General features: G+C 35.4%; 1 protein-coding gene across 24 annotated transcripts in view; it reads left to right on the top strand.

The window, feature by feature from the left end:
* PPFIA2 (PTPRF interacting protein alpha 2) overlaps positions 1–18,389 on the top strand; it is a 475,585-nt gene that overhangs the window by 225,767 nt on the left and 231,429 nt on the right. Inside the window, exon 1 of one of the 24 annotated variants that reach the window (XM_049694315.1) lies at positions 7,367–7,490. The exons of the other annotated variants lie outside the window; for them this stretch is intronic. The gene's annotated coding sequence lies outside the window, so the exon portion shown is untranslated. Of the gene's footprint in view, positions 1–7,366; positions 7,491–18,389 lie in introns of those variants that run through there. 24 annotated transcript variants of the gene reach the window in all.

Below are 18,389 nucleotides of genomic sequence, written 5' to 3'. Positions count from 1 at the left end.
TAGTTAGAAGTACAGAAAATGATATATAGAAATGAGATATTTAGAATTTAGATTATGGTAATTAGGGTGTAGCTATTGATGTTAGCAGGACATAGCATGACCTTGAAAGTGGGTGGCTAAGATGTGATTGAGGATCAAATCATTGAAAACAAGAAGGTCAAGATTCTTTTGCATGAATGTTGAATCATCAAGAATTCTGACTGGAAAAAAGAAAGTGGCTTTGAGCCAGATGTTAAAATATTTAAAGTATGAGGGAAAGTAATTAAATTACATCTTTAAATTACTACAACAAAGAAAGGTAGCAGGCAGTGTAGCCCAAGAGTTTGGGCTTCAAAACTGGAGATTTTCCAGAAGGAAATGGTCTGACAGTGACAGTGAAGAGTAAGAGCTCCTATACAAGAAATTTCATTGGGCACTCAGCTACTTCCATATCAAACAAACATTGCTAGTTTATCTGGTGGGTGTGGTAGATTGATGCTCAACACCATCCCACTTCTAATGGGTCTTGATGAATAGCAGAATATGGAAAGCTAGAACCTACATTTTCAAGATTCTCTTGCAGCCGGAGCTCCTGATAGGATTTGATTCAGGTTCAGTCAATCTCATGACCTCTCAGAAAGCTCTCTTTCTGTGGCTTCCATCCTATCAGCTGGAAAACACAACAGAGAGGTATTTAGGGCTTCTGTGGAAGAGTTGACAGAGGTCTCAGCATCTTGTTAGCCACTTTGCGGATGCTGAGAGGCAGGGAATGTGGCAGAGATCTTATTGCTGCCAGCTGTAGTAGGTATGCTGGGCTTCTGGAGCTGCCACTGCTGTTGTTTTCCTGATCACTGTGTGGTGCCTGAAAGCTAGAGACTTCCTGACTGGGAAAAGATAGCAGTTCCCCTTGATACTTGTCACGTGGGGTAGCTTTAGGATTCGTTGCTAAATATTTAACCTAAAGTCAGTTTATTTAGCCCTCCCAGTGATTCAGTAACTTAATATGCTATGACGAATCCCCCACTAGCTAGAGTGGATTCTGGTCTCTAATAGCATCCTCTTTAATAGAACAGTATTCAGCAGTTAGAAAGAGCTACACAGAATACCATGTGATAGTCATACAGAGAGAACTTAAGGAAAAATGTTACATGAATGACTTTTTTTCAGCTTCTCTTTTGATCACGAGGCCTTCCCTTTGGCTCTGTAGAATATAAGGGTAATTATTTGAACATGTTTTCCTCTGAGTCTGATAGAATTTCATGTCTGGCATTATAAATATCTTTCATTAATTATCTAGTTACCTGAGAACTTTACTAAGTGCCATGACAAGTGATCTACGTATTCCAAGTGAGTCTTTTTTCTTAATTAACCTTCGAAAACAACACAAGAACGGACACATTTATATAAAACAGCTGCATTACTTTGCTGAGGTTTCTTTAACAAGGTATTACAAACTGGGTGGCTTAGACAATAGAAATTTATTGTTTCACAGTTCTGGATGCTCAAAGTCTGAAATCAAGCTGTTGGCGGGGTTAATTTCTTCTGAGAGCTGTATGGGAGAATCTGACCCATGCTTCTGGTTGTCTCAGGGATTCCTTGGCTTTAGATAGTCTTCTCCCTGTGTCTTCACATTGTCATCCCTCTGTAAGTGTCTGTCTCTCTACCCAAATTCCCCCTATTTATAAGAACACAATCATATTGGATTAGGACCCAACCAAATGACCTTATCTTAGTGTGATCATCTGTAAAGATCTTATTTCCAAATAAGGTCACATTCATAGATACTGGGGGTTAGTACTTCAACATCTTTTGGGGGAACACAATTCAACCCATAACAGAAACCAAAAAATATATATAAATGTCTGGTAACTGAAAGGTAAGTGCATAGTAGAGTTGATAAAGAGACAAGAAGTTTGTATGTTATATCTAATTCACTAATTTAATCTCAGTAAGAACTCTATCAGGAAATATCATCCTCATTTCACTAATGACTAGACTGTCATGATATTTCTTATTTCTTAGTTTGATAAATATACCAGGACTATGTAAGATGTTGATATTCTGGGTATTTGCATCATTCAGCCAAATTTAAACAAAAAACAGTATTTGTACTCTGAAGTTCTAAAACTAATCTATTTGAAACAAATCTAATGCACTTTTCTACTCTTCTATACTGTTTTCCCCAAATAGAAATTTACATAAGAATTATAAATCTAGAAACATCCTTTCCTTGATTTTCACAATCTTCATGGAAAAAGATAATATTGTAAGAACTAGTTCAAACATGAGGAACAGAAAAGTTGGTATGCTGAGAATTTAAGGTCCTTCCCGGTATGTGATACTGCTATGGTGGAAACTTTTGGTAAGAGTTTCGGTAAGAGGTGATAAGGACTGCGGGGAAGGAGAGGAGGAGAAATGTGTCCAGGGTAGAGTTTATAAGTCTTGATGATTTATTGGATGTGTAGCAATGAGAAAAAAGGAGTTTAGAATGACTCCCAGATTTCTGATTTGAAAATAATGTCATAAAATAATGTCATAAAATAATCCACGTGTATATAGAACCGTATTCAAAAGGAGAAGACATAGAGAAAGTAAATTTTGAGGACATTGAGTTTGAGGTGACTTTGAAACATTCAGGTGACGTGCACTAAGTTCAAATATGAGAATCTGAGCCAATGCGAGAAGCCAATGATAGTCTTCAGAGGCCTGGACTGAACATCAGAGTAAATGTTCAAGAGCAGCCAATTCCAAATATGAGTCATAAGTCAGAAAACAGATGAAGCTGAAATAATTGTGGCACAGTACTTAGAATTTTTTCACTAATTACATTTTTATTAATTTAATTATATAAGCCCAGTATGTTGTACAATATAAATAATATGCATTTGGATTTGTATATTATTTGCAGTTATTAGAGTGTGTTTATACATGTTAGTTAATCCTCAGGATTTTTGAGAAAAAACAGGCTTTGTCCTACATGTAAGTTTCCTTTTGATTTACACTTGCCAATGATTCAGTACATGGAGTTGGCAGGAAAGAGGGGTGTAGCACTGTCGTAGATTACATTACTGTTAAGTTAGCATTATCTGCTATTTTTCAAGTGCCAAATACTGCTCATTACAAATAAAGTATAACTTTGTCAGTCCATTTTTTATAAGTAATTTAAAATTACTAAAAAGAAAATGAGTGTTATAAAATTCATGGAGATGTCAGTAATAGGAACATACTATACTTTCTCTCTCATTAAATTCCTCTTAGTTTTCATGTATATGATCTCACAGATTAAAGTTAATAGCAGGAAAGAACACTGAAGGAATGCCAAAAAATACATAAGAAGAAAAACACTGAGAATCCACAAGTGATTATTCTTTAAAATAAGAGCATAAATGACAGCTTAAATACTAAAATGTCATAGAGTAATAAATGAGTTAATTTATTTCTACAGTATGTTATCAAGGAAAGGACAGTAGATTGCAGAAAGGAAAAGGCTAAACCATGCAGGATAGTTTAGTAAGTTTACTATAAGAAATAGAAATCAAATCTATTATTCTATAAAGGTAATTATTTTGAATTTCCAACTTTGTCAGTAATGTGTCATTTATTTGTATCAGAATACTATAACTTCCTAAAGTTTTTTTTCCTAATTTCCTGGTCTTAATAAAGTATTTATCTATATGTGAATAAGTTATGAGAGAGTGCATCCCTCCAAAAAGATCCTAACTTTGTGTGGGTGAAAATGCTCATTTAAAAAATAACTTCTAAAAGGGTTAAAATAAAGTATCCTCACTTACAATTAATCCATTTCCTCAAATGATTGCAAAAAGAAGTTACAGGCATTTGTTATTATTTAGCAACTCAGTACGTGAATTACTATCATACAATGTAAAAGTCAAGGCCTTCATTCTGCTTGTTGCATATTACTTAAATTAGTCTACTCCCAGGGTGAAAGGTAAGGTAAGGTATTCTGAATGATAGCATCAGTAGGAGTGTACATGTGGGTAGGGCTTAAAGAAAAGAAGAACATTTCTGAGCAGGTCTGCTTATTGGACTGACTCTACGTACAGAGTTTGTATGGAAGGGTTCAGGGGAGGAATCTGGGCTGGAACAGAGAAGGGCAGGACCAATTAACAAATACAGTCTTTCCTTAGATTCTTCTAGTTCTATTGAAACAGACTTAAAAAGATTTTCTATCTATCCTCACAATTCCAATTCAATCTGCTCATGTAGTACTGATTCAGTGTGTCTTTAAGAAATAATCATATAAATAAATGAGAGGATGAAACACAAATACTTGCATATCACTTTTATTTTTCATTTGTTTATTTTTATAGAACAATGGGGTTCAGTTGTGGCACTGAGGGGGAAAGAATCATATATAAGACAGGCTGCTAATTTATTGCTATTTAAATGTCACAAATGGGAAGTAAATCTAGATTCATTTGATAAATTGCTATTAGAAAACTGATCTTAAGAGGTCACCTACCTATCTATGCTTGATTATTCTACAGTTACTATATGTTATTGATCTATTTCAAATGACATAGCTTTTTAAAAATACATAAATAATTAAAAAATAAAAGTGTTAATTTCTTAGTTTGATAAATACACTGGGACTATGTAAGATGTTGATATTAAGAAAATCAGGATGAAGGCTTTATGGGAACTATATCTTTAGAGCTCTTTGAAAAGAAGATAAAACTGTCTTTGTTCACAGATAACATAATAGTCTCTGTAGAAAATCCAAAAGAATCATCAAAAAAACTCCTGGAACTAATAAGTGAGGTGGTAGGATACAAGGCTAACATACTAAAGTCAATCGCTTTCCTATATACCAACAATGAACAAGTGGAATTTGAAATTAAAAACACAACACCATTCACATTAGCACCCGAACAAGTGAAATATTTAGGTATTAATCTAATAAAATATATACAGATCTATATGAGAAAAAATACAAACTGATGAATGAAATTAAATAACTAAACCAATGGAGAAATATTTCATGTTGATGGAAGGAGGCCTTCTATAAATCTAAAAGTATTTTATAATAAACAGTTAAGAAAGTAAACACTTTTGAAAAAAAGCTAAAATTATAAAAGGAAGTTCAGTAAAAACTAAAACAATCTATTTATTTTAATGGTTGTATAGTATTCCATTGTTTGGAGATATAACACTGTATGTAATTATACGTGAATTAATAGGCATTAAGTTTCTAGTTTTTTTGCTGACACAGAAAGTAGTGCAATGAACATACATTTACATACCTTTAAAATCATTTTAATAGTATATGGCAGGATAAATTTTTAGAAGCAGAGTTAAGTCAAAGAATACCTGAATTTTCAATTTTGATAAATATTACCAAGTTGCCTTCCAAAGAAATGTGTGACTTTACATTTCCCTAGTTGAATGTGTGCCTACTCTGCCTAAATCACCTTATAAATGACATTTGTGACATTAATTATCTTATATATGACAACTATAATACTATGTGGAAACACTGGCTTCCTTTTACAAATGAAGAAAGTATATTTCTAGTCACTTAGGATATTTACTTTTTATGTTTATTGGCCTATTGTGTTACTTGGTAAACCCTCTTTTTCTGCCTTTTACCTTTTCTGCCTTTTTCTGGTTTAGTTTTTTTTTAATACAAGATATTCATGTTTTTAAAAATTTATTTATAAATTTTCATTGTTTTGACTTAATCTTACTAAGCTCTTATTTTTCATTGATAAACACTGTCACTGTTTGAAAATGAAAAATATCATTTTCTATTTTGTTAGAAAGAAATATTAAATCCTTCCCATTAACTGTTAGACTATTTTAGGAAAGGAGTCTTAATGGTATTTGAAATATCATAAATGCCTTTATTACACATAAGGTTACACATATGCTAATGATGAAAAAAACAAGGCAGATGTTCAAAGCCTATAACAATAAAGTGCTGTATTAGAAAATGAGGCATGCCAATGAGATGCCTATGAACATAAAGTGGTTTATTTCTAATTTGCAAGGTACCTTGGAAAGCTAGGTCCATACTAAATGTGCTTTTATGCTTAATTGGCCTCTTTGGTAAACCTGCCTTAAATTATTAAAATGTTCTATGAAAAATCAAGCCTTTTTGGTTTTGAAACTGAGTACTGTAAATTTTAACTAATTCAGTGTAGTCGCACATCAATAAAATGATTTCATAAAGCTCTGTTCTTGTGTCCATACTAAGCCAGCTGAAAACACTATGCTAGGCAATTTATTCATCCCATAATTATGTCTTGAGCCTCTATCTGGGGCTAAGCTTTGTGTTGGGTACTGGAAAAGATAACTAAGACACAGTACTTGACCTTGAACATGTGCCAGTCTAAGTGGAGGTCAGTCAAGGAAAGCTGCAGTGACATCAGAGGCCACTGAGGCATGTATGGAAGAGGGACCCCAGATCCAGCTAGAAGAGAGAGAAGGTGACAGTTGTGATTTTAAAGGAAGATTAAAAGTCAGATCAACGGAAAATTGTATTTCAAACTGGGGTACAGCATTGCAAAGTCCACAAAGTAGAGAATTGAGGGAATATAAGAAATGTGGTTTGGCTGAGGGCACCTACTCGTGGAAGATGGGACAGGAGAGGTAGAGGTGTGCCAGGCCATCTGGTGTCTCTTGTGTCAGTATGAGGAGTTTAGATTTTGTCATACAAACACAGGGGAGATGTTACGGGATTTTAACTGAAGGATGATAAGGCAAGATCTACTAAGTATTAGACACACTGTTAGCTAACACACTGACATTGATGGACAGTACGGAAAATAGAACTAAAAGCAGGCAGAAGACAAAAAATCACATTGTGCATCTCAATAGGCCCTAAGGGATTCAATTTACAGTCAGCCCTTCGTATCCCCAGGTTCTTCTTCCAAGGATTCAATTAAGGGCAGATCAAAAATGTTCGTGGGAAAAATAATCAAGAAAGTTCCAAAAAGCAGAACTTGAATTTGCCACAGGCTGGCAGCAATTTACATAGCATTTACATTGTATTTACAACTATTTACATAGTATTTACATTTTATTAGGTATTGTAAGTAATCTAGAAATGCTTTACAGTATACAGGAGGATGTGCCTAGGTTATACTCAAATACTATGCCATTTTATACAAGGGACTTGAGCATCCTCAGATTTTGGTATCTGTGGGGGTCCTGGAACCAACTCTCCTCAGATACCAAGGAACAAATGTACTACAGTAATTGTAGCACGTATTTCTTTAGTGCTATATGTTTATGTGTGAAACGCTTTCCATGCCTTGAGTCATCTAAACTACACAAGAATCCTATGAGATTGTAACTAGGCTATTATCTTTTTTTTCATGGACAAATAAAAACACTCTACTGCTTAATTTTGCGATGCTAAAAGAGAATGCAAATGACCCTTCCTTTGAATAGAGGATGTCTGCTTGTGTAGCTGTTCTTGGTCTTTCAAGATAAGTAATCAGCTCAGGAGTTGGAAATGGTGAGGTCTTCAAAGGACTCCTGACCAGGTATCCAACTATAAATATTAATTCATTTGTTAATTTTATTTTTTGCATTGAGCATGAATTATGTTCCTGATATTGAATTAGGTGCCTGAAACATGAAAGTGAACAACACAATTTTTTTCCCTCATAGACCCTCCAGCATAATTTTATATATTTGAAATCAAATTTTATATATATATATATATATATATATATATATATATATATGACATATATTCTTGTCCAGTGCTTTATGAAACAATACTATTTAGGACTATTTTTCTATACCATTTTTTTTTCTTGTTTTTTGGTTTTATTCCCTGCAGAATTAAAGTACTTCTTCACTCATCCAAGTATTCCAGAGTATACCATTTAAACTGGCATGATTGTAAATGTATTTTAGTAAGTTTAATTATGAATATCATTGTATATAAATCCTGATTTGCATTTCTGATTATTTCCTTATAATGATATCCTGGAGTATATACTAACTTTGTACAAGGTTATACCAGTTAACACTCCCACCAGAAAAGTGTTCAATAGCAATGATGAAAGGGGTTTTTTTAAATGTAAACATTATCTCTTGATGTATTGTTGGAAAATGTTCAGAGATGGGTCAAAAGTGATCACAAGATTGAACCAGAATTTTTAAGGATCCTCTTTGTATGCCAAGGAGTTTTTCAGCTTTCACTGTTTTGCTTGAAAATTTTTCAGAATTTTCTGTTGCTCACAATGACTACTTTCGGAAAATCTGTCATTTATTCTGCAATGAAAAGCTTATAATATGTGGCTTTAGCTTTTCCTAGTAAATTGTTGTGGATTTAACAACTACACATCTATCCCATTTCCATTTGAAGGTTATGGAAGAGATGAAGATGGAAAATAAGATAAAAATAAAAGACAGCTAATTAGAATATTTTAATAGGCACATAAACTTCCCTAGGTGAAGCTCAGTTAGTTTTGTGTAGGTGGATATGTTTTCAGACTTGGCCTTCTTTTTATTCTTTCTTGTCATGAATATTTTATTTACAATAGCAATTTCTTTGAAGGCTTTTCTTTTATGATGACTATACAAAATTAGTACATCATAACATTGGTTTGGAAAAAAAAAAAAAAACAGAAGTAGTTATGCGTGAAGACTCTGGGGTATACCCTGTGTTTAAATCCCTGCTCTGCCACACATATTTGTGACTTTCTGTACCTCTTTTGTTTTCACTAAAATTGGTATACTCATGAAACTTATCTCATAGTGTTGTTTTTAAACACATTAAAATCTGTGAAGAGCTTTGAATAGTATCTTGTACCTAAGAGGTGATAAATAAATTTTAAATATAGAATATGATTATAAATATATTTATATATTTTTCTTTTAAAATTCTGTTCAGTAGTCAATGATTTTATTGTGGCTGTACTGATAGATTAAAGTTACACAAGTATCAAATTCAAACTTAAAAACAAATGTGAATTTATCCATGAAAATTGGAAAAACTAACATGTAGACAAGCTTGAGGTTCAAATTACCCAAAGCTCATGAGAGATGTATATTTCTGAGGGAAGTTATTATACATACAATATGTACACATACACACATACACATCTATCTCATGTTTGTATATCTATTATTATGGGAATATATATATATATATATATATATACATATATATATAAAATAGCTGTTTGAAAAATATTCAGTTCTTGGGGGTTCAGCTGAAATTTGGAATGTGTGTGAAGATAATTTGGAATCTGCCAAGTGAAGAAACCAAAATATAAGGCATAGGCAATTAGGTGGTTGGAATAGTCGGGTTGCTCTTTATCTGTGGAATATGTTCCTTTCTTTTTACCTCTTCTAGTCTTCCTTAACATCTAACAGATAGAATATAATGGTTCTGAACTTTTTAAAATGTTCGTTACTTCTGATGAAGAAAGACAAGTTTGGGTTCTCACAGAAATGATCTTGAGTTCTTTATTGTCAAGGAAAAGGGAGAATATTTTCTTTAAAGGTGGTGTCTGGCTTCCTCTTTTGTTCAAGTTCTGTTTTCAGAACTCTGACCTGTCCTGGATCCACAGAAGCCTCATTTGATTGTGGAATTGAGTGGAGGTGACCTGGAGCTTTGAGCTTGGGGCAGAGAGAAACCAAAGACTGAATTTCACACGAGAAGACATCATGCAATTTCAAGTTTAAAGAGAAAGTTAGGAATCAAGAGCTAAAATTGAAATGAAGGGTCCTCAAATGGGGCTGGGTAGAGTGAGCAGGTTCAGAAAGCAAGGACTGAAAGTAGTCCCTGAAGCAAGAGGACATGGTTAAGAGGGAGCTATCAAGGGCCCTAAGATCCTTGGGACAGAGATGACTTTATGTAAGTCACTGTAATTAAAAGCTTGTTCACCTCAGCTCTATACCTGGGATTTGGCCCAGATATATCATCTCAGATCAAAGATAGGAGAAGAGGATGATGGGATAGGCACTCTAGTAATATAATTTGAAGGTCTTCTCTCATCAGCAGGAGGGCTAGTGTTAAAAACCTTCTTTCCCTTACCATTTTCTAATTCCTGTGTAATATCTGAAGTCCTTGAACCGCTATGGAGTGGTACTACCCGATTTCCAGCATCCGTATATCCATACTTCACTGGGAATTAATGGACAGGTAGTTCTGCTTTGGTTCAGACCCCAGTGAAGTGGTCTTGTTCCTCTTATTCTTTAAAATGCCTTATTTTTTGTATAGTCATGGTAGAGGAAGACTGGTCTAGATGAGAGCCACATCTGTCCCATCACCTATTTTTGTAAATAAACTTTTATTGGAACACAGCCATACCCATTCATTTACATCTTATCTATGCTTTTTTTGTGTTGCAACAGTAGAGTTGAGTGGTAGGAAAGAGACTGTATGGTCTGCAAATCCTAAAATATTTTCTTTCTGGCCCTTTGCTATCCAACTGATAGTCCTGATCAATGAAGATAATATATCTACTGTAGACCTTCCTGGTTATATAATATCTGAATATTATGTCACATTTTTCACAAAAGACATCGATAAACATTAGCTTCAAGATAAAGATTAACAGAATAGTATAGGAATAGAAAACCTAATATATGTGTTTAATTCAATTTATCAACAAATAGTATCCTTAGTATATATCAGTAATGTATTTTGTTTGGAGTAAAGAATGAGCCACAATCCATGTGCTCAGTGAACACTCTGGGGCCTCTTTTATAAAGGCACTAATCCAATTCATGAGGGCTTTATTCTCATGACCTAATCACCTCCCAAAGACCCTACCTGCAGATACCATCACATTGGAGACGCTTTCAACATATGAATTTGGAGGGAACACAAACATTCAGTGTATAGCAGGGTCTCTGATAAAAAGTAAGCCTAGGGAATATCTTATAAACCCAGTTTAACTGAGCATTATATATGACCTCCAGTTTCCTCAACCTTGTTCCTTACGCCTGCATGGCAGCATTCTCATGGTATTAGCAGCTGCTGAAATACTTATTGGTACTCCATCCTCACTCTTCATCCAGAACCTGACAAAGTCTGGGTAGCTCTGTTCTGTGTTCTGTGCTTTAATGAGCCCTGCTCTGGTCCTCCTTTGATCTCATTCATCCCACCAGAACAGGTGTTCTTCAGGTCAAGAGGATATGCTCAACTAGGTCCTCTACTACCCCTTTTAGGTCATCTCTATGTACCAGGAACCCTGAAATGCCCTGATCCAATAACCTGAGCCTGCTCCCAAGGCCTGAAGGGACCTCTTCCTTTGTCTATAGACCTCAACTCTGACATGTGCACCCATAGAACCATTGAGCCAAAGAGATGCTGTTTGTAGTGGAGGAGCTCAAACCTGTGGGCCAGAATGTACATGTGCACACATGTGTTTGAGCCTCTTCACTGTGTGGGACAGAGCTGTTTTGGGTGGGAAAGGAAGGCGGACAGCACTCAACCTCCTTTTGTACTCTTGTCATAAGCCCTGCAAATGTTATGGGCAAACCTGTAGCCAGATGCCAGAAAACAAGTACTAACTGCTAGGACCAGTACTCACTGTAGCTCTGGGTACAGATCAGACCTGCTGGCCATCACTGTAGTTCTAGATACAGATCAAACCCACTTGCATAGAGAGCAAGAGCTCAACAAAGACATCAAATAAAAACTGTCATGGGGAAAATACTTGGGTAAAAAGAATAGAATGCCAGATCCTGTCCTTTTGATTGATTGACAAGATTTTCTATCTCTTTCCAAAGATGCCTTGTAACAGTTAGTCTTATTACTCTGAATACATTCAGGTGCAGCTTCTTTTCAGCATTTTAATAGTTTGGCACTTTCTTCTGTTTCCTTTCCATAGTCAACCTTCTTCTGAGCCTCAAAAATCTATGAGAAAGAAGATTCTGTGTTCATTAAGACTTTTAAATATTTGGGAAATACCTAATCTATGTGTAATTAGTTTATAATTAAATTATTTAATATGAAACTGCATGTAAAAGTATCTGACAACAAATAATAATAATCTGCCTCCAGAATATCAGTCTATCTTTAATTGTCTTACTTTAAATGTAGTATTATTTTGCTCAAATTGCCTTCTTTGTATTTTTTTCATAAACTATAACAATCCAAAAGGTTTTCTTTTAAATGAGTTTTTGAACTAAGCATTACTTAGCAGTCTGCCCCAGTTTTCTATGCGTTGTAGATTCGGCTTAAAATAACTTCTTTGTGTGTTTAGGCATAAGCATTTGCATGACTACTTAGACTTTGAGGTCAATTTTAAAAATGTAAGATTTATAAATAGGAAAAAATGAACAATCTCCAGGGACCCAGGAAAATCAATTTCTGTATAAAGATTGTAGATTTCAGTTCCTATTCTACCAAAAGGTTGTCAGAAACTGCATAAATGACAAGAAAACTGTTTGCATTTTTTTGTTTTATATTTTCAGTTAGTAAAGGTTATTCTTTTTACAAAACAACAAAAGAGTGAATAGTCCTATGTATCTAGACTTGGCTAGCTAGAGTTGCACAAGAAAATTTGGTCAGAGTCAGGTTATGGAAAACTTTGTATGCCGTGCTAAACCACTTGATCTTGGAACTTTATCATGTGGACAGTGGGACTTTGTCAGGCTTTTTTTTTTTTAACAGTGTGATGAGCAGATCTGAATTTCAGGGATTTTTTTTGAGATCTGAAGTTTTGTCTGGAGTGTAAAGATTCTACAAAGGAAACTAGTTAGAAGGCTGTTACCATAATCCTTACCAGAAGAACTGATGTGGACCAGGGCTGTGGCAGTGAAAGGGAGAAAATGAGAGAAAAGGACTCACTAGAGAGAAGTGGTTATGGGAGGTGGGAATGTTTAATAAAACACTGGAGAATAAAAACCACACATAGGATTTCAAAATAATTGAAGAGCTCTTGTTTGGTGTCAAAGTGAAATTAAATATTCTCTCTCTGTCTCTCTGTCTCTCTGTGTCTGCCTCTGTTGCACTCTCTCTTTATTTCCTCTTTTAAAATTTCTGTAGGTAGATGGCTTTTGATGGAGGCTGGGCTTTCTCCTAGAGGAGACTTTCCAAGTAAAGGGAGCAGTATAAGTGGTATTAGATAATAGATGATGGCCTACTTTTACTAATTGTAGATATAGTTTAGATAAATGATGAAAAATAAATTTAGATTAACTTGAGTTCAGATTGTCTAAGGCTGAGGCTAAGAAAGAAAGATTGAAAGGTTTGCTTATAATGAGAAAGGGTCATTTGATCTATTTTCTTAAAATTATAAATCAGGTCAAGGCATGGATTCGATGAAAACATGGTATTCCCCTGGGAAACAAAGCAGTGCCCCCAAAATGCACATCCCTTTTTCTGAGAGAAAATGTTCCTTATTATGCAACTTCCTCTCAGTGCCAGGGCTCAGATCTCTTTCTCTTCAAAGCCATACTAATGTCTAGCTCTATGCATCCTTGGCTTTCAGTTTCTTTTTCTTTGATCTACCTTAGCAGCAAATTGACAATAGGAGTATTAGAAGCACTAAATCTACTTGAGTCAGTCTTCATCTTGGAAATAATATTGTCTTTAGTATATTCTTTAAAAATTTTCATTAAAAATAAAAATATTAATGATAAACATAAAGATTTAGTAAAACAAGACCGTATATTAGCTTCTGTAAACTGGCTACTTTAGTAATATTATTTAGTAATAATAATTACTATTATTAGTTTAGTAACTATTACTAAAAACTAATTACTATTATTAGTTTAGTAACTATTATTTAGTTATAATAATCCATGCCTCAAACATTTGCAAAAGCTGATAATGACATGTCCATTTATTTACTCATTTGATAAATATGTTTTGAGCATCTGTTGTGTGCCAAATATTTCTCTAGGCTCCATAATATAACATGGTCAAAATAGAGAAATGTGCCTGTGTCATGGAGCTTACATAGTGTTCAGGGGGACTAGACAATAAATGCAACAATTTAAGCAAATATATAGTATGTTAGATAGCTATAAATATCCTGGTTGAAAATAAAGCAAAGAAGGGTGCTGCAAATTTAAGTAAGGTGGCAGAGAATGCCTTGATGACATGAGGGAGAAATTCTCTGGGAAAAGGCAAAGGGAGTAGCAAGTGCAAAGGCTCTGAGGTGAAAGCATTCCTGGCATGTTTGAGCAAAAAGGACAATTCTGCTATAAGAGAATAGATTAGGAAAAAAATCAGTGATAAAATCAGAGTAGAGGCATGCAGATCGTGTAGGACATTGTAGGCAATAGCGGTGACTTTGGCTTTCTTTTACTCTGAGCGAGGTAAGAGGCCCCTCGAGGATTGTGAGCAGTGGGTGGTGGTGCTGGTCTGACTTTGGTGTGAACAGAATCTCCCAGCTTGTGTTGAAAATAGACTGAAGTAGGGCAACTGCTATTATTGGCAATGGTTTTGACTTCTTCCCTGAAGCAGCTTTATCTGAATTTATCTGATTATGAAGAGGAGAAGTCAGGAGTACAAGAGTTAAGTCCATGGACAAACAGAAACAGCAGCTGAGAAATCAGGCTCAAATTAACAGATAAAATTCAGAAAAGCCCACAGTTCAAAGATACGGGTCATATAGCAGGTCGGGACTTGAACATCATTAGCACAAATGAATGAGTGACCATTTGACACCCTAAATGCTACTTTTATAAATAGCATCTTAAATGCTACTTAATATAATACCCAGGTAAGACAAAAATCTGATTATGTTAATTTAAGTTATATTTTTAAAACAAATAATTTACTGTATTTTTTTGGAAATAGAAATTGAGCAGTTTCTATTGTGTGTCAGTGGCGGCAGGTTGTTAGCTTGACAAGATGTTGGAATCTATTTGCCAAAAATAGTGTTGTATGTGGAGTGTGCTCTTTGATCTGGAAGCTTTCCAGTCTGAAATGGCTAAAATTTGGGGTAAAATGTATAAATGAACTCAAAATAAATAAAAGCTTATGGAAATTAATTAATGCAATGAAGTTTATGGAATGCTCATTGTATTCCAAGCACCTTACTACAAGCAGGGGCTGGGCAGAGGTGGCTGTCACAGGGATGAATAGGATAGAGAGGGCATATACTGCAGTGGTTATGAGGTCAGGCTTTGGGCCAAAGAGACTAGAATTCCAACCCTGATACTTGGTAGCTTTATGACATTGAGTAAGTAATTTAATCTTTCTAAACCTCAGTTTCCTCAAATGTGAATGGTGATTGCATATCTGCTTTATATTATAGGTCTGATGGAAGATTAAATTAAATGATTGTATAAAGTACTTCGCAGAGAGTCAAGCATATAATAATGACTCATTTAATGATGCTAGTTGCTCTGTTGCTGCTTTTTGTCTGAGTTTAAGAGTTCACAAGTTACGATATCAAACTCTACATTTCATAATGTTATGTGTTATAAAATAGATTGGATAGTATATAGATAGATAGACAGTTCAATGTAATCGCAAGGAAGAAAGTACTAAAGGTATCTGGAGGAATCAAAAAAGATGTCAAGAGGGAGCCAATAAGCCGGATTTTGAAGAATGCATTTGAGCTTCCAGGTGGAGGTCGTCATTCATTCATTGTCAGTCAGTTAATTAATATGCATTTATTGTGTGTATGCTATATCCTGGAACTGTGCTGGAACTGCAAAACTTTATAAGAAATAATCTTTGCGAACCCTTTTCCACTATGATGAGAAAGAGCAACTTGTAAAAATCAACTGTTAAACTATGTGAATGTGTATTTCCTAAAGCTGCCTGTAAGTTACATGCCCTGAGAGTAGAGTGGAAAGAAGGTAAAGGTTGATTCTGTTTACAGTAATGAGAAAGGGGAAATCCTGCAATATCCATTCTAGGTGCTTTACACACTCACTTAACCCTTACAACAACCCTCTGAATTAAGTATGTGTTCCTCATGTCACAGATGAAACTAAGGTTCAGGGATTTTAACTATCTTGTCCAGGTCACTTAACCAGCAAAGGGAAGAATTAGGATTTGAAGATGACCACAGCTAACTTCGTAGAGGGGAGGGAAGTGCATGTTGCCATGTGCCCAAAAGAAAAGAAGACCTGGAACATTTGTGAGCATCTCTAATGACAACCACAGATGGCTCCCTTCTCTGAGGAACTGGTCAGTGTTGTGTTGGCTGAAGTAAGACAGTGCAGGAGGATCATGTCCTTAGGTTTAAGGTTTCCTGGTAAGGGCTGGAAATAGCAATGCAGAGTATTGGAAGCGTAGTGTTCTGGAGGGATTATCAAGTAGGCACTTAGGCATGAGGAATAATCAGAGACCCAGACACGGGATCTCACAAGAGATGAAAAGTTTCCAGGAAGTGCTGGGCAGCCCATGCTGCCATGAGAGTTATGTGATCAGCCGGACTTCTCATTTTTAATAGAGAGTCCTAAGACCTTGGGCATGAAGAAATTTGTTCTGTAAATTCAGGATCTTTACAGATAAATAATGTTAAAGCCAAGTGTAAAGGTCAGAATCTTTGTGTTTAGTTTCTCATTTTGCCACATTCCTACAAGGAATTCTTAGTTATTGTTGAGTGTGACACAGGGAGCCATCAGAAACAGGGAAATCATTTTTGTTTGTACTTTAGGATTCCAGGATTTCTAATACTCATTTGTATTAGAGTAGGACTAGCCATATGAAAGGGGAGGCACTAAACTCTTTAAGGGAGATAAACAAAATCCTTCTCAGACCTCTAACAGGGTCCAGTCTATATATAATCGAATAAGAACTTTGTGAAATCCTTGTGCGTTATGGATATCACTGTTTACATCATCTCTGCCTTTTAAAAGGGATCAGAGCCACAGAAATAGCCATTACCAAATATCTCAGGGTAATGATTGGAGTACCCACCCTCCAGAAGAATGGGATCAGGATTGGATTTGATTGGTGATATCGTGAAAATGTATGCCTTTTAACCTTGGACTCAGAGAGTGTGCATGATTTATACCTCCAGGTGAGAAAGGGAGGGACCTTTGGTCTTTACCCCTTACTACCTGGCTGTCTTTGAAGAATTTTTTTAATCCCACTGAACTCCACTCTCCTCATCTGTAAAATAGGGAAAAATAATATTCACCTCATAGGTACTCAGATTTAAATGGGATCTGATGGAAAGTGCTGAGCATGGTACATACATGGTGACTCATCTTCCCTTCTCCCCCTTTCCCTGTTCTTCAACAATATAATAATTATTAGCTGAGCCAATATCTCCAGGGTGAGAATTAACTCAGGGAAGAACGTGGACTCCCATGGGGCATTGCTTTTGACTGTGCCTTTCTGCTCTGATGTAGATTAAAAGAGAGGATTGAGAAAATAAAAGAGAGAAGGAAAGTTAATAGCCCTTTTTTTGAAGTTATCAGCAATTTTCTTAGCTGGAACAACAACAACAAATAACAGTCAGGGACTCCCTTTAGTTGTTATAGTTTTTGACAGTAGAAGATGGAGAGCAGATGTGGAATGGTTCACCCTTCGAAGAGGCTTTGCAGAGACTTGGAACAGAGACAGGATGTATGTCCTGGCAGGGAGAATGTTCCATGCGCTCACTGCAGGGTTGGCAGGGCCTACAAAGATGAATGTGGCAGAAGTACTGGAGTCCTTGCAACACCCTACTTGCTAACTTATAGTGTTGGTTTATGGCCAGCAGGCCAAAACAGCTACCAGAGAGAATATCATAATAATTTTTCTCTTCCATTACTTGGTGCATAATGCTTTTCTTTCCCAGAGGGAAATATGCATTTTTTAAAACCCTATAATTGTACACCCTGAGATGATGCAATAAGAGGGGCACAAAAGTTCATAACCTCAGTGTAATCATGAGAAACTATCAGATAAACCCCAATTAAGGGTCATTATACAAAATATGTGACCAGTCCTTTTCAAAAACATAAAGATCATTGAAGACACAGAAAGACTGAGAAACTGTCACAGATTAGAGGAGGCTAAGAAGACTTGATGACTTAATACAGCGTGGTATCTTGGATTGGATCCTGGGACAGACTAAGAATATTAGTGGAGAAATTTAGGAAACCTGAATAGTTTAGTTAATAGTCTTGCACCAATGTTAATTTTTTTAGCTTTGATAAATATTCCATGATTATATAAGATGTTAACAGTAGGTGAAGTTGGGTAAAGGATATATAGGAACTCTCTGCACTGTCTTTGTAACTCTACTGTAAATTTAAAATTTTTTCAGGTTACATATAAAAAAACCTCTATGGCATATACTACAGTGTGCTCTCACCAGCCAAACTAACTATATGTAAATTTATGAGAAAAGCAGCTATTAGGTTTTTTGTTTATATTATCAGCATTTGGGATACTGTGTCCCCCTCCTCCAAATCAATTTTATTGAAGAGCCTGTGAAAGGACAAATTATGGAAAAAAGAAATTGAGCAATGCCCATGAAATGTGAAGGAAATGCTTTAGAACTAGAACTTTA

The sequence above is a fragment of the Orcinus orca genome, chromosome 11 (assembly GCF_937001465.1).
Source record: "Orcinus orca chromosome 11, mOrcOrc1.1, whole genome shotgun sequence".
Lineage (NCBI taxonomy): Eukaryota > Metazoa > Chordata > Mammalia > Artiodactyla > Delphinidae > Orcinus > Orcinus orca.
Note: the sequence above shows the minus strand (reverse complement) of the source record. Positions and strands in the feature narration are given on the sequence as shown.